This window comes from Euprymna scolopes, chromosome 14, assembly GCF_053919585.1.
Source record: "Euprymna scolopes isolate OS-2025 chromosome 14, ASM5391958v1, whole genome shotgun sequence".
NCBI lineage: Eukaryota > Metazoa > Mollusca > Cephalopoda > Sepiida > Sepiolidae > Euprymna > Euprymna scolopes.
The window spans coordinates 56,224,842-56,249,692 of record NC_136495.1 but is presented as its reverse complement, the minus strand read 5'-3'; the positions used below and the strand labels follow the sequence as shown (position 1 = coordinate 56,249,692).

The following is a 24,851-nucleotide window of genomic DNA, read 5'->3' as shown; positions in this document are numbered from 1 at the left end:
TAACGGTGACCGAATGGACTAGATCCTTGCTAATGAAGCCAGGCATGTCTTCTGTTGACGGGTTCGAATCTATCGATCGCTGTTAATCGTGACACCCTGCACTGATGATTCCCGAAAGGATGAAACATTAGTGTCTGTAGGTATTTCATAATTATCATAGTACAAATATATATATATATATATATATATATATATATATATATATATATATATAAACGTGTGTGTATGTATTTTTACTCCATTTACTCTACAAAAGGGAATTACCACCGAGACATAAAGGGATACTGTGAATTATGTTCCATGCATATAGAGGCATGATAAGTATGGAGTTGTCTAATTACCGGAGGAAGCATGTATTTGCTTGCCTAGAAGGATGGTATCATGACGAACAAACATATTCTACAATACATTTTTTTAGAAGGATGTACGTTTGAACGAGTAAGAGTCAAGTTGTTAAGGTCGATCAATACTGAACAGAAGTATCAGAACCATTTCCCTTTTAGTAATGAGTCATCATTAATCAAGGCTTAAAACTGCTAGAGGATAAGGGTTAATGGGATAGATTGTGGTTTGATGGATGAAGAATATTACGAGAGGATAGAAAATGAACAAACTTTAATTTCTTATGGAGACAGTTTATGAAAAATATTTGTTGATATTGGATTTAAGACAACCAAGTTGTATCCAGTAGTGAAGCAGACAAATGGTAATATGTTCCACGGATGGGAAGTGCGGGGGAAAATCTCTGTTCATAGAGATTCCGTTTCGAGGGAGAAAGAAAAGTTATTTGTAGAATGTCTTACAAAGAGAAATCAGAGATTTAAGCGCAGTCGTGTAACTTCACTGGAAATATTATCTTGTGACCTGACGCGAACACGTGACTAAAGTGAACGAATATTTTTAAAGAGAGGTAAACTAGTTAAAGTCAGTTGAAAATGTAATACTAACACTTAGCAGTTTACTTGTAAACTTACCAGTTATTACTACTCGACACGGCCTTTTATTGTTGTACCCAACGGAATAAATGCATTCTATAGTTTATATTTGTATATTGTTTTCTATTGAGCAATACGACATAAGGGTTGAGAAAATTGAGATTATAAACGTAGAGAGGCGAAGAGATCATCACCCGTTAGATTGCGGAATCAATTTTTCATATTGGTGTCAGTAGTACTCGATTTTAAGAAGTATCATGCATAGCTGGAGTATTGCATCAGGGGTCAGGTAGTCTCTGGGACTGTAGAATGAACACATTCTTTTGCCTTTAATTTTAGATCTGGAGGACGAATGGTGATAAGAGATTCGGTAGATATCCAGAAGCTGACCAAACTTCGCGTCAACATCTTCTGGAAGGATACAGAAAGCAACCGGGATATGCCGATGCGATTATCCAATCAGCAGTCAGCTAACAGCAGGCGACAAATTTCCATGGAATCGTGAGTCATAGAAACGAGATTTTTTTTAATCGAACCAGAATTACAGCAAGCTCTGTTAAGGAAATAAATGACGCCCTCCTTAAAGTTTTAGCAAAAACAAATACCAACAGAAATCCTTTTTAAGGAAAAATGAAAAAATCCTCTCCGCTCAAAAAGTATTTAACGAAAACAAAAGAAAAATATTAAAACATTTAACTTGCTTTTTTAAAAAAATCATTTTTTTATTGTCGGTTCCATATTTTATATACTTTTTCGAAGAAAAAAAGATTTGTTATTTTATTATTATTATTATTATTATTATTATTATTATTATTATTATTATTATTGTTGTTGTTGTTGTTGTTGTTGTTGTTGTTGTTGTTTTACCGAAGTCATTATATGTCCAAACACGGGACCCACACGTTGTCTGCAGATAGTTAAAAAGAAACAAAGAAAAAATTCGACTGACTTTTTTTTCAGTGAAACAACAAACATTTATTTACATGTACTTTCCAGAGTAACGTCTTGTCTCTTGTTCAAAAGTCTTCTCGTACTCAAATGTGCTTAAACACGTGTTACTCTTTGTCCGACCACGTTTAGGACACGTCTTTTCCTATCGCTCTCGGTTACACGTGTGTCAAACGTCTATCTCTGTCGTTCTCTTTCATAATCTTGCTCTATCCTTCTTCCTCGCACACGGCTGGGTCATTTGCATACAGCATCTATGCATCCATGCGCGCGTCCGCGCTCTGTTACAATATAATTACAATTACGATAACTATTTTTTTTTTTTTTTTACAGATTTATTTTCAGCGTTTTGACTTTATTATCTCCGGCAGTCTTCGCTCTGCTTTGTTCGACAGCTTGCATAATCATGCCGGAATATGCCGACGCGAAGTTGGATCAAGTTCTAGATAAATACCAGGGGTTCTTATGTGATTATTGAGTAGCGAATTTGCTTTGCAGGAAAAAATGATGCGTTGATGAATAAATTGAAATAGTGAATTGGAAGATTGACACGTCGATCACACGTCGGTTACATGTTGGTTGCATGTTGGTTTATCTTGGTTGCATGTTGGTTGCATGTTGGTTGCATGTTGTTTATATGTTGGTTGCATGTTGGTTGCATGTTGGTTGCATGTCGGTTGTATGTCGGTTGTATGTCGTTTGCATGTTGGTTGCCTGTCGGTTGCATGTTGTTTGCATGTTAGTTGCATGTCGGTTGTATGTTGGTTGCATGTCGGTTGCATGTTGGAAGCATGCCAGTTACATGTTGGAAGCATGCCAGTTACATGTTGGTTGCATGTCAGTTGCATATTTGTCCTACATCGGCCCATTTGGAATTACTGTAATATTGTGTTCCACGTGCTAAATCGTAACAGAGGCATTGTGTAAATTTTCTTGTTTATTGACCTATAAATAAAGGTAGATGAAAACACGTGTGTTAGTCAGGCCTCAGTGTGAGGAGTTCTGCTGTGTCCTGTGTTCCTACGCGAATGGGTTTACAGTCCTTGTGCGTAGGAATGTAGTTCGAGTGATATAACTACTCTGTAAAATGCTAAGTTCGCTCACTACTCTTCAAGTACTACTCATCAAATTTTTTTCCTATTATTTTAGTTGGGACTTAACTCTTACTATCACCCTAAACTTGCTTTGTATGATTGTCGCTGTTCTTGCAAAACTTTCAAGATTGCGTAGGTAGCGAACACCGTTAGATTATGTAATGTTGGGCCTAAGTGTGGCACATAGTAAGATATGAAGCATTTTGCTGTGTCGTGTTTGTTCCTACGACATGAGGCTACAGAAAGTAGTTCCTGCGATATTATCATGGTTTGTAGGTGTTCGCTGCGGAAATTCAAACAAATGGACTGTATGTATTATGTTGTCTTTTCAGATACAATTATATAATAGTTGAAAAGTTTTGCTGATATCGTTGAGGGTACCGAAAGGTCAACCTGTGTGTGTGTGAAACAAAACTGTTCAACAGAAGATTCAAACAGCAATGCTTTCGTGACTGATTAGAAAACTTTGAACGTTGACAAATAATCGATATTTGTCGAATTTTCTTTGTTTTTAAACGAGATCGCCATTATTCGGTTCGCCTCGACCCCAACTTCGCTTTTTATTCCTTTTCGGCCATCGCTTACGAAACACGCACTCTGTTTGCGCGCTTAAAAACTGCCATTTGTTAAATATCTTAGCGTTAGTCTTTATATTCACAGTCGCCATTTTGTTTTTACCTATGCCCGTTTTTCCTTTTTTTCTACTTTTGCTTTTTTCTTCTTTTCTTCTTATTCTGCTTCCTTTTTTCTTAATTTCTCTCCTTCTTCTTCTTTCACCCTCTTCTTAATAAATCGAATGCAATAAAGTAAAGTATTATTCATATAGCCATTCGTAGTAGGTCTTTTTATTTTTCTTTCATTTTCGTTTGTTCTCCATTTTTGCTTACGAATAGATAATCAATTATCAAGGCGAAAAGTCACTCGAGGATAAAGGTTAACGAGATAGGGTGATTGTCAGGCTTTATTCTATGCGTGTCTTTGAAAGATGTGGCTATGCTTTAGTTTTGTGCTTTTTAACGTGATCCTTTACATTATTGTTGCCTTCTAAGCAGCACCGATTAGGCTTAATTTGTAGCCTATCTGGTCATAAAACGTGTTCTCAGGTAGTTGACTGTTTTCCAATAGAGCTAAATATGCTCCTGAACTGGGAGGAAGGATCTAAGAAAGGAGCTATTCATGTCAGCAGGAGGTGGTTGAGTATTTTTCATTAAAGCCAAATAAAGGGGAGCAGCTGTAGTTTGATCTCTTCCTGGGATGTTGATAGGGGTTGGACATGGCTGAGGAAGCTTTCCCTTGATTTATCAGTTGAGAGATGAAGAAACCTATGAGAATATGAAAAATGATTGCTGGGATGGATCAAATTCAAATATTGTATAGATCTGTTCAAATTGAATTTGAAAAAGAGAATAATGTAATATGCAAGGAAGCAGTCCCATAGAAACATGTCCCACAGAAGGGGATCTAAATATTCTATAGTCGATGGTGAAAGATATTTTGGGATTTTGATTCTATCTATGCAGTTTATCTTCAAGACACATGTCTGGATAATTATTTCATTCTTATTCATCCCAAACAAGGCATATTGCCACTTGAGCGTAAAGGAATATTATTTGGAACCATTTCTATAGGGGCAATATAAATAGATATGGGAATCGGAATGTCTGTTAGCATTACATTTAAATTCAAACATGTTAGTACTGAAGGAAGCAGGAAACAACGAGAGAATTACAGAGTATAGCGGTCCGAGGGAAGAAATTATGAGAACAGAAAGCTTTCCGGCATCTAGGGAATTCTACATTGAGGGGTGTGATTTTGCTGCTTGTCAGGGTAGTTGGTGTATTTACGTCGAGCCTACGAATTCGTCAGAGTACATTCAATTAAAGTATTTCTAAAGCAGATGATGCAATACTATGAAGATGGAACAAAAATTGGAGCTTGGTTGATAATGCAGCACCTATTAGATTGGAAGCGTTTTATACCTTGTTTACGATGGAGAGACACAACCCCAAATATAAGAATAATAAAGGGTGGAACGATAAAATTGTCGCCCTTGAAGAGACGATATGAATTCATTTTCGTGTGATGAAAACCGGTTTTTCATTTTTTTTTTTTTTTTGCAGATCATCTAATAGTTTGCTAGTTACGTACAAGAGCGATAGGAACCTTCTATTATGTATGAAAGTTACGCAATTTTCAACGAGGGAGATCGGAAATGCACTGCTGTACAACTCATTTTCTCTACCGATCAAAATTATGACAAAAAGAACATTGCTAACACCTTCAAAATGCATTGCCACGAATATGTTCAGGGTGACGAAAACAAAGTTTCCGTCCACGGTTATGGTCTTTGGTGTGATTTTAAGTGAGGGCCACATCATGCCACCTCACATTTTCGAAGTCGCCTTGAAATTCAACACCAAATATACCTGGATGGGCTGAAGAGTGTGAAGTTGTACCCTTTTGCTATTGACCTCATTCCTCCCCCCGACCAGAACTCGCTGGACTACTTCGTTTGGTCATACGCCGAGAACATCACCAACATGACTTCTCACAACACCAAAGCGAGTCAGATCGTCGCCATCCGCCGAATATTAATCGAGCCCCTCCGGCGCTTGTGAAAAAGGTATGCTCCCAGTTCCGGACACCGATCGAAGCGGTGATTGAGGCTGAAGGCGGCTCTATTGAATAGATGTCAGCTCTACTACATAATCAAGTTACCTAGAATTGATTTTTCCAATAAAATTTTAAAATAAGGTTTGTTTTCTTTATGATGACCAGTGTATCGTTTCACCTTGTATTCAATGCATGGGATATTGGTGGCTTTGTGGAAATACCAGATACTCTCAGGTGAAAGTAAAAGCATTAAGATTTTATTTTATTCAATTTATAACATTATAAGCAATTCTTAATATTGCAATATTTTAAGTTATAAATTGATTATATGTTTAATAGAATGTCTTGTTCTTTCCTTTTCCAGTTTTAACAACTAGTCCTTTACTTTCCCTGTTTAAGCTTAACCATATTACTTTTCATGCTCGCATTTTTCTATTGTAATATATATATATATATATATATATATATATATATATATATATATATATATATAAACAAAGAGTTCATAGAATGTGTTAAAAATACTTTAACAAGAGTTAAAAACACATTTAATTTCAAAAAAGGAAACAAAAAAGTGGATTGTCCTTAATCCATGGATTTTCGAAGGAAATACTTTCCTTATCATCAGAGGGGACGAATTAGTAAAATGCGGAATCAGATTTTGCTTATAAAGTGTTTAATGAAACTGCAAGTGAGCTATAGAGTATACTTGCTAAAAGTTAAAAAAAAAAAAAAAAAAAAAAAAAAACAGTGAAGCAGAGCGCATGGAAGAAAAATAAAAAATGATTTAACGTGAATGGATGTTCGATTGAAGAGTGGAAGATCCTGGACGGTAAAATCAAAAAAAAAAAAAGCTGGTAAAAATTGAGTATCCAGATGTAAAGAATCCAAAGCTATTCCGTTACTGGGAGATATTTCGACGGAATTTCGTGAAATAATTCACAAATGGGTATAAGAAAAGAATTGAGTTGAGTATATTATTATAAAAGGAACGATAAATTGTACGAAGAATGAAGAAATGGAGGGTTTTCAATACGCTTATAAAATTAGAAATATATATATATATATATGTGTGTGTGTGTGTATATATATATATATATATATATATATATATATATATATATATATATTCAGAAATCAGCTCAATCAGCCATTCTTAGTCCACACGAAAGCACTCAATCAGATCCCTTAGCAACAAATGGACGAAACTTTTGCTTACCCGCCAATATTGGCATAAATCAAGACACCAATCATCAAAAAAAAAACTCAAGAATGGCGGCTTGAAAGACAAACTTGCAATGCGACATGCGCAAATACATAGTCTACAATGCGACATTCGCAAATACATAAGAAGCCTTTTCTGATGTACTACAGAATATTTAAGAGAGGGAAAATATGTCAGACGACTTTCGTCATACGAAAGAACCTACTGTTGATGTTATATGCCTTATCTTACTGCGTGTGCGGTGATAATGGCTTAGATTTAAGTTTGAACTAAAACAGTCAAATATCATGGTCAAATTGTGCTTTAAACAGAAACATTTAAATCAAACGCGCACTATATCATATCAAATAGCTTACTGTTGATTTTATATGTTAGACCTTTCAACTTGTGTGGTTATAAAACCACCCAAATGCACTGGTGATGTTACGCTCTGTAAAGTATTAACTTTGGTCAAAATCGCCTGTTTCCTCTTTCATCGGATTATTTCGAATATCAATTACCGATACTTATCGAATACATTCCGATACAAAACCTCTCTAAGAACACTGCCAGGTTCATAAAGCACATTCGTGTGGAATTTCACAAAAATCGGCCTAACCATAGGAACGAACTCACACTCATAGGTTTGTGTTTACTATAAGCATACACAGTCCGTTTTATATGAGTGTGCGCGTGTGTGTTTGTGTGTGTGTCTCCTTTAAGAGAATCAAAAAACATAGGCTGCTAATTAATGCGTAATACAAAGTTTCGTCAAACTGAACACTGTATGACAGCCTACTAAAATATGTTCACCCATAAATAGACTTTAATTTCTTTCTTCTCTGTCAGTTTTCCTGTGGCCGCGTTGGAAATGGCTCAGATTTGTAAGGTAACGATAACTTTGGTCAGTAATTTGAATCATGCGATAATTTGTACAGTCAAACTCCACATTGATGTCTCGGAAAAGAAAATGCATGTGTATGTGAAATTTTTAAACATTTATAATAATATCCATATTATATTTTTCCTACTCTCTCTGTTCCAAACTACTCGGCGGCTCTGGCAGATATATTGCATTGCTCTTTGTTATGATAAGGCGCAACGAACTAGGCATTATGATATTCGTTCTATACACAGATAGGAATTAAAATGGGTTCATATGGATGAGTATTTATTACAAAAATGAGCACATATTTAACCATATTCAACCACCAATTTGACATAAAGCACATATTCTAAGTCAACATTCTATAACCTTTGCTCATTTTTAACGGGCTAAAAGTCTAGTTGTATAAACACACACGCGCACACACGTATGTGTGTGTGTGTGTGTGTGTGTGTGTAGATAGATAGATAGAGAGAGATAGAGAGGGGAGAGATAGATAGATAGAGAGAGAGATAGATAGACAGAGAGAGAGATAGAGAGGGGAGAGATAGATAGATAGAGAGAGAGATAGATAGACAGAGAGAGAGAGATAGAGAGGGGAGAGATAGATAGATAGAGAGAGAGAGAGATAGAGAGAGAGAGAGATAGAGAGGGGAGAGAGAGATGCATAAATCAGCAAGTTACGATATTTATTTTCATTTAGTTGTTGGCATCAATTTCATTTTAATCCGGTACTTGTAAAGGTTGTTATCTATCGAATAATCTTGACTATTTGACGGTACATATTCACAAGCATTATCAGACAGTTCAATAACTCAAATACCACATGCGCAGAAATATGCGTAGACAAACAAAAGTAAGAAACATGTGAGTCACGTGACGTGATCAACGAAGTTGGGATAGAGTTTGGGGTCAAATTCAGGTGTAAATCAGGTGTACAATACAAAGTAACGGAAATTAGTCCTCCGCCCCCTTTCTCTTTCTTTCTATTTCCTTTTCTCTCTCTCTCTCTCTCTCTCTCTCTCTCTCTCTCTCTTTCCCTCCCTCGCTCTTTCTTCTCTATCCTTGTCATATTATTGTGTCTGAATAAGCAGCATGCAGCATATTTGATAGAATACTTTATGCCATTTAATTATACTTAACGACGATTCGAACAGACAAATGAACGTTAAAGAATTACCCCCCCCCAGTTTCGCCGAGATTAGACTTAAGGTTTCTGCCGATAAAATCTTTCAAGATCTTCAAGTGTTCATCCTCTAATCTCTACGTCTCGTGAACCATCATTATTGTCATATGTAACAGTGGAAATACGTAAAAGCTATTTAATAGCTCCGACCAAACTTGAACCCGGCACTACAATCCTGCTTTTTGAGCCGGTAAACACAGCACCATCGGCATTGTCTACTTAAAACTGTAAATCACTGTAAATATGGAGCCATGTTTCTTGATGAGGTCTTGCCATAGCTTAACCAAGCTAAATCTGTGTAGAAAAACCATAACTGTCAATCGGATGGTTGACCAACTTCGGCTCTAAACAGTGTCTAACCCTCTGGTCTTCAATTAGCCAAACAAGAAGGGTCAGTTATTAAAGAAATCCTCTAACCCCGTCCATTCCTGTACCACTTCTGTTTACCCTTCACTACAAAGGCTGGGGAATTGGGGAATTTGATGGGGAGGCAGGGAAAGGGAGGCCAAATTACGGTGTCATTAAGTTATTAAGAAACGGCAAATTGCTAAATATTCAAGGAATTGACTTAAAGAATTCGATACCGTCCTGGTAATGGAGTCGGTTTACTGTCAGCGGGGAGACAAAGGCCTTGGAGTGAAATTGGTGGGAAGCTTAAGGAAGATAATCCCTCGTTGCAACGTCGGGGGAGGGGGGGATGAATGGGAAATTGAAGACAATCTGGAGAAGTGTTTATTCCTTTTACCCGGTGGATTTTAGCGTAAAGAGAAAGACGAGAATCGAACAAAAAACATGGAGATGATTGGACGAGTGATAAGACGGCATTATTCCAGTATTGAAAGCAAAATTAAATCAAACTTTTTTTAATGTATCTATTGTAGAGACTTTCTAGTTTGTATAATTAAATAAAATATATAATTCTTTGCAGAATTGACAAGAAACGAAATCTACAATTATTAGTTTTATTCGAACAACTTACTTGTAATCTTTTAATGCAATATTTCAATTCGTTTATTTGATGAAACCTGTATTATATGCTTTGCATTATCAAACATACATTTGAAGAAATTTATAAAGTGCAATGTTAATTTCGAATCTTCAGACAAATGTTCTCACCCTAACTGTTATTCGACCGATGTCACCTCCGACCTTCTTAAAGCACATCTTGTCAAACTAGAGAGTTTTCTGTTGAACTCAAGGATCCCATGAAATCTCGAACGGAATTTTTCATTTGTATTCACTTTGTTTTACTAATCAGTTAGCACAATGCCTCCACCAAGGCTGAACAGCCACTCGAGAATAAAGGTTAGTGAGATGGATTGTTTATCACTTTAATGAATGATGATAAAAGTTACATTCTAAAAACATTTTTATTTATAAGATCATTTCTGCAATTCCAAGATAATTTTATATTAATAAACTGAAAGTATATTTCAAAGACTATATATATATATATATATATATATATATATATATATATATATATATATATATATATATATATATATATATATACTAGCAGGCCGTCCGGCATAGCCTGATCGTAAAAATACGTTTAAATATGATATTTGATTAATGCAGATTTCGTATTTATTATTATATTCGATTCTTGAATCATCATCATTTACGAGTGATAAAAAACTCGATTAAAAATTAGGATGATAAAAGGCAATGTTAGTAAAACCAGTCGTATACTGGTTATGCTAAACATTTCAGCACATTATTGCTACTTTCAAAATTAATGCTATTTATAGATGGGTGCTGGGTTTTTATTTATAGTGCTTCAAGTATTTTTAATTTTTTACAATTACTTTCTCGTTGCAAAATCCTTGTGTTGTCCACGAGGACCTTTCTAAGATTAGAGGGGGGACAGCTATGTTGATTTGTTAAATGCTGGTATATTGAGCTAGTACTGTTCAAATGCATCGTTAATTTACGGGACAATGTAAATGTATATCTTAATCGACTTTTCATTGACTCTTTTTATCATTCGTAACTATATATTTCACTTCTATTTTTAATATTTTATCTCCACCTGATGATGATTAAAGAAAGAATCGAAAGTGCTCGTGTGAACCATGGAACATTTGTAAATACCTTCCATCTTGAAGTAAAAAAAAAACTTACGAAAGATCGAAAAAATGAAAAAAGGAATCATTAAGCAAGGTATCTCTGTTGTCTTCTCTTCTATTCTATCTTCTCTTCTCTATATAAATAAAATGAACTCATTTTTTCCCGTGGGATTTTGACCTTAATAGGATTAAAAATCAAGATATTTCATGCAAATACATTATGCACAAACGGCAGGACAATATCTGAGGTTTGTTATAGGCTTATTAGTTCTCAAATTCCTCGATAATCTTAGATTTCTATACTTTTTCTGCTGAGAAGTCACGGCCAAAATCGGTTAAGATCAATGGAAGTGGTAAAATATTTTCTCTCTTAAAAATTCCTCCTCCCCCTGCCACCACTTAACACCGTTTGGAGATCGTTCACAAGGAACAGTTGAGAAGAGAACACCGGTTTGGCTTCGTAGTTCTATCATGTGAAGTTATTTAAAATCACTAAACTAAGCTGCAGTGCTCTGTGGCGTAGTGGTTAGGGTGCTGGACAATTCACATTATATTTTCACGTTCGCGCCGACCTACCGTAGTCGTTTTTTTTTTTTTTTTTCCTAAACAACTGGAATGGACTTTTCTTGGTGGCCGAACTGTTAACGTTGCAGATGTTTTTTTTTCTTTTTTTTTTTTCACACTTTATTTTCCTACTTTTACTCATGACTCCGGGTTTGATCCTTCCTACTTACCTACCATAACATTTTTTAAAAATCCCCCCCCTTCCTGGAAACAAACACTCGGGCAACGCCGGGTACCCCCGCTAGTTTTTAATAATGTTTGCCTGAATGAAGGAATGCTGCCTAAATACACTAATATCTCTCTCTCTCTCTCTATATATATATATATATATATATATATATATATATGCATATATATATATAACTCATATATATGTATAATTAAAGTATGAGTAAAGTTTGTGAAATGTAAAAAATTAAATATATTAGTTTCAATATAAATAATAATGATATTGATAATAATATGAATAAAATATAAATAAAAATTAAAGTAAATGAATTAATTTACAATTAAACATTAGCAAATATGAAGTATAACTTAATAACTTATGATTATCGATTGAAATAATCTGTAATACTAACATTTTCTATTGGAAAAATTAGTGAATTAATTTATAATATAAATCGATTTACTTTTATTTTTATAATATTAAGTGAAAGACATTCAAACTATATTAAAATTACTTATTAGTTCAATATGGATGTTTATGCGTTGTGAAAATAATAAATGACTAAATATAAGTAAAGTTAATATTTCGTTAGATTTGTTCCAAGGAAGGTAACTTTTCCTCACTTTATTAAGTAAATTTAATTATTTATAATTACGATATAAAGAAGTTTTCAGATCATTTTTAAATTTAACAAAACGTAAGCATAGTTTTTGAATTGTATGATTTTAAAAATTATAATTGTAAGGATTAATAAGCTTGATTGTAATAGCTAATAGATTTGAATTATGTATGTTTTTCAATTCGGATCAATTGATTAGTTATGATAACCGACCGAAATGATCAATCGTTTTTTTAGCTTAGTTTAGTTTCGTATATACAAACATGTATAATAGTTTATAATTTGTTGATATTATTTTCATAAGTATGTATACACAACTTAGAATTAATAAATTCACCTATTATTAAATAGAACATTTTGGTAGAAGATTCATAAATTAATTAAAATTGTTAGTACGAATAGTTGTGTTTAATGACTTTGTTTGATAAAAATTCAATATGGCGTAAGGGAAAATATAAAGGGAACTGCAGCTTCTCTTCCAATTTTCGGATTTTTACAATGTCAAATCACATTTCAATTCATTTTGACGGATTGATGTTGCTAATTTTTCTGATGAGTTAAGGGCATAATAGATTCACTGATTGATATAATAATTAAGTGATTGATTTTGCGCTACGAAACAGATACTGTCAAGAATTGTATAAGTCAACTGAATTAAAGGAATAGATTATAAAATGGTCAACATCATGAATTCTGGAATATTTTTGTCATTTATTCTCTATATTGCTCTATAATTACATTGAGCTTCTTAAATAAGGATTGATATATAATAAGAAAATATTTCTACAGAAATATATATATATATATATATATATATATATATATATATATATATATATATATATATATATATAAAAATTGATTTAGTAAAAAAGCAAATCAACAACGCCAAAGGATTAATTCACAAACATACAAATGAATACAATGAACTTGAAGAAAACTGAAGCACCTCATTACCAATGACTAATACACTGAACTCCAACAACGACTTACTGACATAACTTCTAATTACGAGCACTTGCATCGACTGACCATCCAAAAAAATATTATAGTTTTAATCGACTTTTCATCTATTTTAAGTTCTCGCCGTTTACTGTATATTTTAGTTTTCACTTTTAATTCTCATTTTCGCTCCTTCGGACTTTTACTTAAACACCTGATAATGATTTGTGGAAGAATCGAAAGCGCGTGTGACACCAACAACTATGGAACTTTCATTAATATTTTTGATTTTGATACAAAAAGATTATACGGAAAATCGAAAAATAAAAAAAAAATGAATCATAAAGCAAAGTGTCTCCGTTGCATTTTTTATCGTTTTATAAATATCATTATCTTCAATATCTAAATTCTCATTTCTACTGAATATCTCAACTTATTATCCGTCTTGAGCGATATTTTTCCTGGATTATTGCTGCACTTTCAAAAGTTTGTTATGTTCTAGCATATTTTTTATGTGAACAGAACACCAAAACTTCTGCATGCCAGTAGAGTCATGGAAACAGGAATCGTTGCAGTTCGGGGGAAGAAACTATTTGAGGCGTCTGGGGATCTCAACAGTGAAGGGGTGGGATTTTGCTGCTTGTCAGGCTAGTCAGGAGCATTTACGACGAAGGAGTACCAGTTCTTGGAGTTCGTCTCTTTTCGAATTCGATTCTTTCCAGGAAGAAGACACATGAAATATGCCTTCCAAACAGCATTTTCTTGGACGCATTGCAAAATGAGGGCAATGGACAACCTAAGCTCACCAAATTCGGTCGCCTCCAATTAGTTGTATAAAACAGAAATTTTAACGTTAATCTTGATTCTAAATACTAACATAACAGGTTCATGTAAGATGCTACTTTGTATCACCTTAATGGTTTCTTTTCGGATTTATTTTATACTGTACTATTTATTTTCTTTTAGTCAAAATAATATTTTATATTTTCCCTGGGCAACGCCGGGATACAGCCGTTCTAGTTATTAATAAACGAAAACGTTATCTTGTGCTTAGATTTGCTAATTTCGTCACAAAAAATAAACACGGAAAAATCAAGTTTTAGTCATCTTAAATCGTCACTTTCGCTTTTCTTGCCTCCTTTTATGTCTCTCATATTAAAAGTCTTCGTTTTACGCCTCCTTCATTTCCTTTACCCCGCTCATCTTCTCGCCACAATTCCACAACACCTCCTTCCCAAATTTCCCCGCCTTCTCTACCACTCATGTCACTATCCCGACTGCAACGCCAAAGACTCAGCCCATTGTCGCCATTATTGGTCTGGATTAGCCAAAAATCGTGCAGGTCAATGCAGCTAAGCTTGCATTATCCCCACAACATTAAGAAGCCACCCAGGGGGAGTCCGACCGAACATTGAGTAAACGTGTTAATCCGTTTCCGTCTTTTTCTTTTGTGTCCCCGAAGAGGGGTCAACTATGACGGCAAAGAAATAGTGGAAACGCTGCAAAGACGTTAGCATCGATGGCCAGTGCAAATCTTTGACGACAAATAGACATTTTTATAGGAATAAACGAATTTTCTTCGTTTTTTCTTTAGATGAGTTCTTGCATTTGCATAGGACAATTGTTTGGTCGATCGATCAGTTGATCTGTCACACTTAAGTTTGAAATAGCATTATTGTCGATCTATGCGTATATACATGAAATAACATTTCCCTTGATCTGTCAGGTTTAATTTTAAATCACTATTTCTGTTGGTCTGTAACACTTAATTTTAAAGTAGCATTTCTATTGGTCTGTCATAATTAAGTTTGAAATAGGATTTTAGTTGGTCTATCATACGTTTGAAACGGCATTTTGGTCTGTCACACTTTAATTTGAAACAATATTTTCGTTGGTCTGTCATGGGTAAGTTTGAGATAGGATTTTCGTTATTGCGTCATCCTTAAATTTAAAATAGCATTTTGCAGGCAATTCATACTAAAGTTTCTAATAAGATTATAGTTGGGCTCTGCTCTTAACTTTGAAATGGCATTTTAGTCTGTCTGTCATACTCAAGTTTGAAATAAGATTTTCGTTGATCTGTTAAATTTAACTTTCTTTTTTTGTTGTTGTTTTGTTTTCTGCATACTTAAAACCAAATGAAATTTCCATGATCAGAGTTTTTTTCCTAGAACATCCAATCTGTAGAACCAAATTATTCGCTGCTGCTGCTTAACTCGTTATGTTTTCACTCACGAGCGATCAAAAAACCAAACAAACCAAATAAAACCGCGATGCGCACATCAAACGCGGAAGAACAGCATTTGTTGTATAAAGTCCAATAAAATAAATTAAACACAAGTTTATGAATCCATAAAAGCCTCGCAACATTCGTGTTCCATATTTTTTTCTCATTTTGCTGACGCGTCCTCGCATATTCAAAGTAGGCTTTGTCCGTCGGACAGTCGGTCACGCTTTAATTTTTTGAAGCGGAAGTTTTATCATTGAAAGCATTAATTTCTGATACGTCTAAACATCAATATAAAAGGCTTCGTCCGTCCGATTGTTTTATATATATATATATATATATATATATATATATATATATATATATATATATATATATATATATAACGCTAACGTTTTAAATAACACTTTATAACATGCCCAAGTATATCGATAGAAATCTCTGTCGGTGTGTCTGTTGGGTGTGCTTCTTTTTCTCTTTCCGTTTCGTATTTTTATTTCTTTCATCAATTCTAATTTCCTTTTTTTTATTCTTTTTCCCTTTTTTTACGGTTCTGTTACTTTCCTTTTACTTTTTTTATACAAATATCGAATGAGGAAACTTTTGGAAATTTCATTGAGAACATCTCTCGTGATTTGCAATCCATAATTCCAATAAGACTGCGCACGATTAACCGATATATCCACAATAGGATAATGTAAATGTATTATCGCGTAATATCGACCAACAGAGTGAAACAGAATAAACATGCTATATAATCTGAAATCTCCCGGGATCCTATCGAGTATTTAACAGAAATTATATGTTTATCCCGATGTCTGTATCATCTAACTTATAATAATATCATGATATCTGATTACAGCATTTATTTCATCTTATTTTGTTCGATATAAGAAGCTATTCAGTGATACATTCGTTTTTTTTTTTGTTTTTTTGTTTTTTTTTTTTGTTTTTTTGGGGGGGGTTTGGGTTTGTTTGTTTTTTGCTTGTTTCTTTATTTATTTTAGACTGTTTGTTTGTTTTTTTTGTTTTGTTTTTTTTGTATCAACCCAGATTGTCGGTTTATTTAGAACCACAAATATATCGCTCGTTTCAGTAATCATTTTAGCCGGTCTGTCCTACTGTTACGAGGTACCTTAAATAAGTGTCCAGACTTTTTCCGTATGAACACATATTGATGATACACACATGGGACTCTATCCCATTTCTAAGTAATCTCCTCCTTCTGTAATGCACTTGTTGTACTCCTCCAACAACTTTTGGAAGGCCAATGGAAGTCCTTTTGTGTGAGCATGTCAATGATCGTCGTCACAGTCTTTTTCATCCCCTCGACTGTCTCATAACGAAACAAGATGGGCATCAAGACAGTTCCTCACCCTCCCTATAGTCCAGACCTTGTTCCCTGTGACTTTTTAATTATTCTTTCATCTCAAGGAACATCTTAGATGCTGTCGTTCTAAGACAATTGAGATGAAAGAGACTGTGACAAAAGGACTTCCATTGGGCCTTCCAGAAGTTGTTGGAACGGTGCAAGTGCATTGCAGCCGGAGGAGATTACTTCAAAATGGACTGCAGTTTCATGTGTGTATTATCAATAAAAGTTCTCATACGAAAACAAAGTCTGGAATCTTATTGATGGCACTTCGTAAATTTTGTTGCCAGTTTTTAATGTGAGGAAAATCCAACTTCCAAAACGAGTTACTCAGCATCGAACGAAAATTTAAATATATGACTCTTTCTAGAAGGATTTCTCTTCGTCTAGAAATGGGCAAGCTAGAAGTTGCACGCTAATGGGCTGGCTCGATTTATCACAGATTGGAATCCAACGAAATATTTAGCCTTTTTTATGAAAATTGCTCCAGACAAGACGTGAAGTCACTTGATGTAATAAGCTAACAATAACGAAAGATGATTCTCGTAAAGACAGAAAATACCTACTAGCCTTAGTCTTAAAAGACCAAGGATATTGGGAGGACGAAAACAGTTAGCAGGAAGAGAGTTCCACAAGGCTGCGATTCTTGGAAAGAAGCTACTGTAATAGGAAGCTGTATTACAACGAGGTATCAAAACAGAGAACAGGTGGAGATCACTAGACCAACAAATGAGCTGGAACAAAATAAGTAGAGAATATATCAAACAATTCTGAATAACATATATTATAATTTATAATATAAATCTCACCTGTCTGTTTAAATGTATGTATGTATGCATGTATGCTTGTTGCTGGATCTCAACATTTTGAACTGAGAGAGAGAGAGAGAGAGAGAGAGATTTAGCTGTCGTACAAAGTTAAAACTCTGTAACTTCATCTTTGTATAGATACTCCCTCAGGCATTTGGGCTCATGGACTTTAAGTGTCAGAGAGAGTGGCAATCATCATGTATGTATGTATGTATGTATGTATGTATGTATGTATGTATGTATGTATTAAAAACAAGACCTTCCAAAGGGCGAATGAACTCTTTTTCTGGGTCAACGGACAACTAGCACCGTGTATATTTGTATGTGTGTATATGTGTATTGGGGTAGAGGGGGCTCCCGTAAGCCGTGGTGAAGGCAACCTTTCTAGGAGAAGCAAATCTCTGATTTTAAAAACCATAAAGCGGAAGACCAGTACCCGCATTAAGCTGGTCTGCAGTTTAATTTGTTGCTGGCTATCTTGCTCTTGCTTGTTGCTGGATCTCAACATTTTGAACCGAGAGAGAGACTTAGCTGTCGTACAAAGCTAAGACTCTGTAACATCATATTTGTATAGATACTCCCTCAGACATTTGGGCTCATGGATTTTAAATGTCTGAGGGAGTGGCACTCGTCTGACAAGACGTTGCAATCATTATGTATGTATTATGTATGTATGCTTAAAACTTTCGACGGAGGCGATTGATTTTCGCAAGATCGGTTAAATTTTGAAGCCGACCTTTCGGACAACAAATATCTCAAAATTGACCCAAAACATTAATTCCTTGACCCTTAACTGAGCACTTTTCTACAGAGGGGTCAATTTTTTTTTTTTCGCTGACATTTTTTTGCAAGTCATTTAACCATCGCGTTCAGGACGACGCTTAAAACGCGTTATTTTGACCGTCCGTAACGTTACAACCCCGATAGGCACATCGGTAAGACAGATTGTTTCGGGTTTTTTTACCTCTTTTTCTTCTGGCGCGTTACGGGTTCGAGCCTGCTTGCCAACTATAACTCTTTTTTTTTTGCTCAACACACACATCCAAACACCTGAGCAACGCCGAGTACCCAGGCAAGTAGTATTTATAGAAATAATTGAGACTAGCAACATCACGTCTGTGAGATAGAGGTTGCAGAATAGAAGAAAATGTAGGGTCGATCAAAATACACATACATTTTTGCCCCGTCTCAAGAACCTGCAAATGTGGAAGATATTCACCAGTTCAAACATGACGACAATACTCCATATATGGTCTGATAGTAGATACGTAGAGATAAACAATAAACAATAGCGTCAGGTGTGAGAAAGTGTTTAGAGAGAACCTACTTTACCAAAGCAGAAATAGCAATGAATCTAATATATGTGCTCCGAAAAAGATTTGACGAGAAAGAAAAACCATAAAGTTTCAGAACTGATTTTTCCTCAAGAGCAGAGCCACCCATAAGAATCTCAGGAAGAAAGGGAGAGGTCTTTGGAGGTGAACTGAGCTTTAACAGGATTCAACAAAACAAGCCATTTCGTACCACAATCTATAACTGAACCCAAGTTCTGTGATATATATTGGATTTCAAATGATTGGTTTATTGAATTTACTTTGAAAAAAAGAAAAACGCTGTTTTGTTAAGAGATGAAAGGTTTCACATGAAAGATTTTCTATTTACGTGTATGACTAACGACTGTGACAAATTTGATGCAACTTGATGTGTTATGACTTGTTGGGCTGTTTACATCCTTCTCAATAGATTGCATACAATGCACACACACAAAACATATAATTGAAGTAAGTGCAACTTCAAAGCAGGATAATGTTTGTAAAATAAAAAACTAGAACCCCCCCCCATATTTACTTTAAAAAAAAAAAATCATCGTGGAAAAGCTCGATGTTTAATGTGAGGAATATGCCTGTTCAAAAATACATTTCTGGAATTAAAAACAAAAGTATCCATATATGGTCCCATCGATACTCTCTCACAAATGAAAACACTCTAGGCCACAAATAATACACCCATGTTTAATTGTTTTGTACTGGAAATCAGTGAGAAATTGTTATTTTTCTACTTACCTTCTCCTCAAACAGGGCATATTGCCACTTGAATTTAAGAGGCTACTAATTGTGACCTTGCCTAAGAAAGATTAACAAGATATTGGTTTACATTACATTTGAACTATGAAATGATCTTACTACTGTATATATATATAATGTGTATGTGTATACGTATATATATATATATATATACACACACAAATATATATTGACTATATATATATAATATATATATTAATTATATATACATATATTAATTATATATATATGATATATATATGTATATCTATAAATATATATATGCATAAATATATATATACATATACACACATCTTAAAATAAAAGGATTCCTTCAGTCTTGACAGACTATGCATATCCACTGTCAGGGTGCCTGCGCGTGAAATTTTTGTGACAAGAGTTGCGCAATCTCCAATCACACATCTCCTTATTCGGTATTGTTAAATACCAATGGCAAGTGGAGATTCAGGACGACTGGAAACAATGCTGAGATAAGCGGAAAGCACATACAGCGTCTAGAATTCCCAAATGGTCACCCATCTAGTACTAGCCAGGCTCAACGTTGCTTAACTTCGGTTATCTGATGAGAACCGGTGCGTCAACGTGATTATGCCGTGTACACACGCACACACACACACACACACATATATATATATATATATATATATATATATATATATATATATATATATATATATATATATATATATATATATATATATATATATATATATATATATATATATATATATATATATATATATATATTAGCAAACATTATCGGAGGTACTTCGCTTTATGATTCTTTATCTTTTCTTCGATTTTTTCGTATAGTCTGTTTTACATCGAAATCGAAGATATTAATAAAATGTTCCACCAGAATCACGATCGCTTTCGATTCGACTCCGAATCATCTTCAGGTGGAATTGGTCGAATTTATCAGGTGAAAGTGAACCGGAGTAAAAAGTGAAAGGTAGAAAAGTAAAATCCTCAATAAACTGTAGGTATTAGTGGCGGATCTAAAAAATGAAAAGTCTATTAAAATCAGTTAATAACTAAGCCAATTAAACATCTGAGCTCAAAAATCTAAAGAGAGTCAGTATTATCAGAGCACAACAATTCTGTTATCGCATGATGTATAAAATGGGAAGTGAACGTAAAACGAAAGCAGCCAATGTGTATAAACAGTAATAATAAAGCAAGTATGTTAGTATTCTGGAAGTAGCGGCGTTCGTATCATTATTATAGCATGAATAATTAATGCCCACTGAATCTGGTGGCGGGATGAGTAGATGATAAGGTGCTAGTAAAAATGACAGCCAGCTTCTCTTTGGGAAACGTATTTGGCGCTGATCTGAATTCATATAAAGTTTAACTAAAATAAAGAGAAGAGTCGCAAAAATAATTAGAGGGACCAGTTATTTGCGTGTGCGAGTGAAAAGGATAGAAGGATAGACAGACGGATAGTTCGTTTCGCTACAATAAGCTACATTTTGCACATCCGCCACTTCCCGTTGGGGACCGTGTCTGTCTCCATAAAACAGAAACGGGCACGTGGCGTAACGGATCCAATGTTTGGTAAAATGTAGTTATAAAAATGACACTCTTCTGAAAGTTTAAGGTTCAATCCATAGTTCGGGTTTTATTTATAATACTATTGTGGGTTACTTAAGACTTCTACCCGGTCATGGCTGACGGAACGAGAGCATACTGCCACCGCGGATTAAATAAAAGGTAATATTCGAAATTCGGTGCAGATTCCCGAATTTAACACAGTACATCTGAAGAAGGTTAAAGGTTATATCGGTCGAAACGTTGTGAAGATAACACTCAAGATGAGAAAATTAGATCAAATAATCCAAGTAATACATACAAAAATCTTCATCGAGAAGTCACTATATTTCGTCAATTTCCGTTCTGGGGTCACCTTGGACTCTCAGGTAGCACTCAAACGTTTTTCCATTCGAACAACGGCTCTCGTTATGTAGGAAAGCAACCCATTTTCTTTCTATTTGGATGATGCAGAAATAATGTCGTTTTTTGATTTGAAGTTGAACGTAAAAAAACAACGTTATTTTTGCATCAACCTAATATTTGCCATTTCATCCACGCAAAAATGGCTGAAAGCCGAACAAGACTCGAAAGAACTAATTGAATTTGTTGATCAAATTCCCACCAAACATTATTCGATTTTTAAAGGAAGAAAATTAAATCGGTAATCGATCCCTGAATTTCTTAATTCGCATTTCTCGTCTGTATCCGTGAACTCGAGATTAATAATTCATATTCAATGCTTGATAAAACCCGTCAACATTTATGACCGAGTTTTCTTTTGTTTTTGCTTTTTTTTAGGGAGGGGGGTCAAACATCGATAAGGTTTCTGTGCGTCGTTCGGGCATTTTTCACTTATGCTACGAGCAAACTATATTACAATCGTTATAGAACATCTGCTACACAGACGGAAAACAGATTGGTGTTTCTTGTTCTGTTCTTCTATATAATTGGATGCATACGTATGTAACTAATGATTGTATAAGTACTAAACGTAGCGAAATGTTAATGAGTGCGACATGATTGTAAATGAGTAATACTTATTACATGTGTAGAAGGCCAGTAGTAACATCGGACTAAACGTATTAAAGATATAAATTGTTGGCGCAGAGAATAGTTCAGATAAAAACAATATAAATCTATATACGATACTTATCCAGAATTCCCCCTATATCAAAAAACAAAATACAGAAAAATATTTAGGATGTATGTACCCGTGAAGGAACGATGAAATCATATTCAAAAATCACGTAAATTGATCGAATACTTTTATTTTTATAAAGAAAATCATTTTTAAGGATTTAAAGACATTAATGAGAAACTGTATGCATTATAAGGATGATCTCGCAAGTTTGAAATATTGTGGAGTTATCTACTCTTGTTTCTACAAGATGGCGATGCGAAACAGTCTCTTTTTGCCTTTCTCGGAATTTTTTTTTTTTTTTTTAGTTTAAAATCAAACTACTTGATCAATTTACGTGATCTTGGAATGTGACATTTTCGTTCAGTCACGGGCACGTACATCATACAATCTTTTCCTTATTTTTGTTTCGTAATGTAGGGGAATTCTGGACAATAACCCTTTATACTCTTAGAACATTTTTGGCATATTTTTACTCGTCGTGTTCACCTCAAACAAGTCATATTGCCATTTGGACATAAGAGGCTACTATTTGGGACAATGTTTACATAGGCTGTATAAGGAAATGAGCGAGATGTCTGTTAACATTACATTTAAACTTCTGCATGTCAGTAAAGTCGGGGAGCGAGGGGGGAATCCAAAAGTCTAGCAGAAGAGAAATAGTTATTAAAGTAGATTTTCCAGCATCTAGGGACCTCTGTAGCGAATAGGTGGGATCTTGTTGCTAAACAGGTTTTCCGGGGTATGTACGTCAAGTGTTACAGGAAAAAAGACTGTCCCTTTCCATGTAAATAAAACGAACATTAGATAAGTGAAAATGAGATTAGAATAAGCCAAGACTCGAACCTTGCAAGCAAGGTTAAGAAATAGAATATTAGAAATTTAAATGTTAAAAAGGTCTATTGTTAAATTCTATTATAAATAGTTAGATATTGTTTATATTGTAAAAAGAATTGACTGTTCATTCTTTTACAAAACTGAATATTAAAAATGTCAGCTAAAAAGAATGAACAATACAAATTAAAAATACATTGATAAAAAATAGGTTAGTTGAGAATTCTTTGTTGTCAACATTGTGTTTGGAAAAACGTGTGCATAGCCACGTGAATTGGTCATGTTTGGGAAACACACTTATGACGTCATAGCAAAAGGGGATTCTCAATATAGGAGCTAGAGTTAGTCAGATCAGGAGTTGAGGCAGAACAATCAGCAGAGTCGGTCGGAGAGAGTTGATCGGTCAAGAGTTGACATGGCCAGAGGAGGGTCCCCTTAGAGGCGAAGGGGTAGAAAGTTTACTATATAGATCCTAAATTTGAATTCCTTACGTCATCATCATTCTACCGGTCCAATGAATAAAGAATCACCATCGATATTTTGTAACTGTTTGTCTTCGTGTCATCTTTCAACACCCAGAAGGTAATGTGTTAATCATTTTATTATGAACATAGCGTAACCCTCCCAAGAATATGTATCACTCCTCCTCTCTATATGTCTTACAAAAAATATAAGAACTGTGCATCTATCACCCTATCATCCGCAGTATATATATGAAGTCCCAAGCATCTCAGAACAGAATTGTATATGCGTAAATGTCTCCTCTCCCTCTCATCACTATCGGTTTACCCGTTATATGTATTGTTTAATATGTGCCCTTATACAACACAAGGAGGTATACATGTAATGAGTTCATGAGAGCACATTCCATTAAAATATTTGCAAAATAGGCACAACATTGCGGCGATGAGACAAAGGTTTGGGCTTGGTTGATAATCTGGGACCTAATTAATTGCTGACTCATTTTCGGGCTGTATTTTTTTTTATTTTTGGAATTTGGTCGAAAGCAAATACAAACATGTGATTTAAATGTAATAGAGATATTGTTGTATTTCTTTCTGTTTTGTTTTTATTTACAAGGGAATTGCCACTTATCAAGGTCTGAAAGCCACAAGAGGATAAGGGTTGATGAGTGTACGATGGTGATTGAGACAATAAATTAGTGGATGAAATTGGATAGAAATCGACTACTTGAGGGGGCAGCTCAACAAGAAGGTATTTCATTCCTGTTCAGATATAAAATGCGCTGCATATGGACTCATCACCAATCGATTGGCTCCTATGTTTTTACCCAAAATCACAAAAAATAAAAAAAGGTAAACGATAGAGACACAAATTCTGTCTTATGATTATGGGTTTTAAATGACCTACAAAGATAAATGTATCCAAGAGCTGACCCTAATTGGGTTACGATGTTTGAATTTAAATCATACAGAAAAACGCCAAAAAAATGCCAAATTAATAACTATAGCCGGATTTTCACAAACAAAAAAAAAAAGCCAAATTGGAAAAACATAGCGTGTACGTAAATATATAAATATTTATGTATTTTACACGTCAGCTAGAGAACAAGAAGTTATATTTCAGTTTCACAGATGGCTCAAAAGCGATATCAATTTTTT

The 24,851-nt window shown here is 34.5% G+C and overlaps 1 pseudogene; it reads right to left on the bottom strand.

Annotated features, from left to right (window-relative positions):
- Window positions 1-20,206: 20,206 nt before the first annotated feature.
- LOC145293406 (5S ribosomal RNA) lies at window positions 20,207-20,323 on the bottom strand (annotated as a pseudogene).
- Between the last annotated feature and the right edge of the window lie 4,528 nt (window positions 20,324-24,851).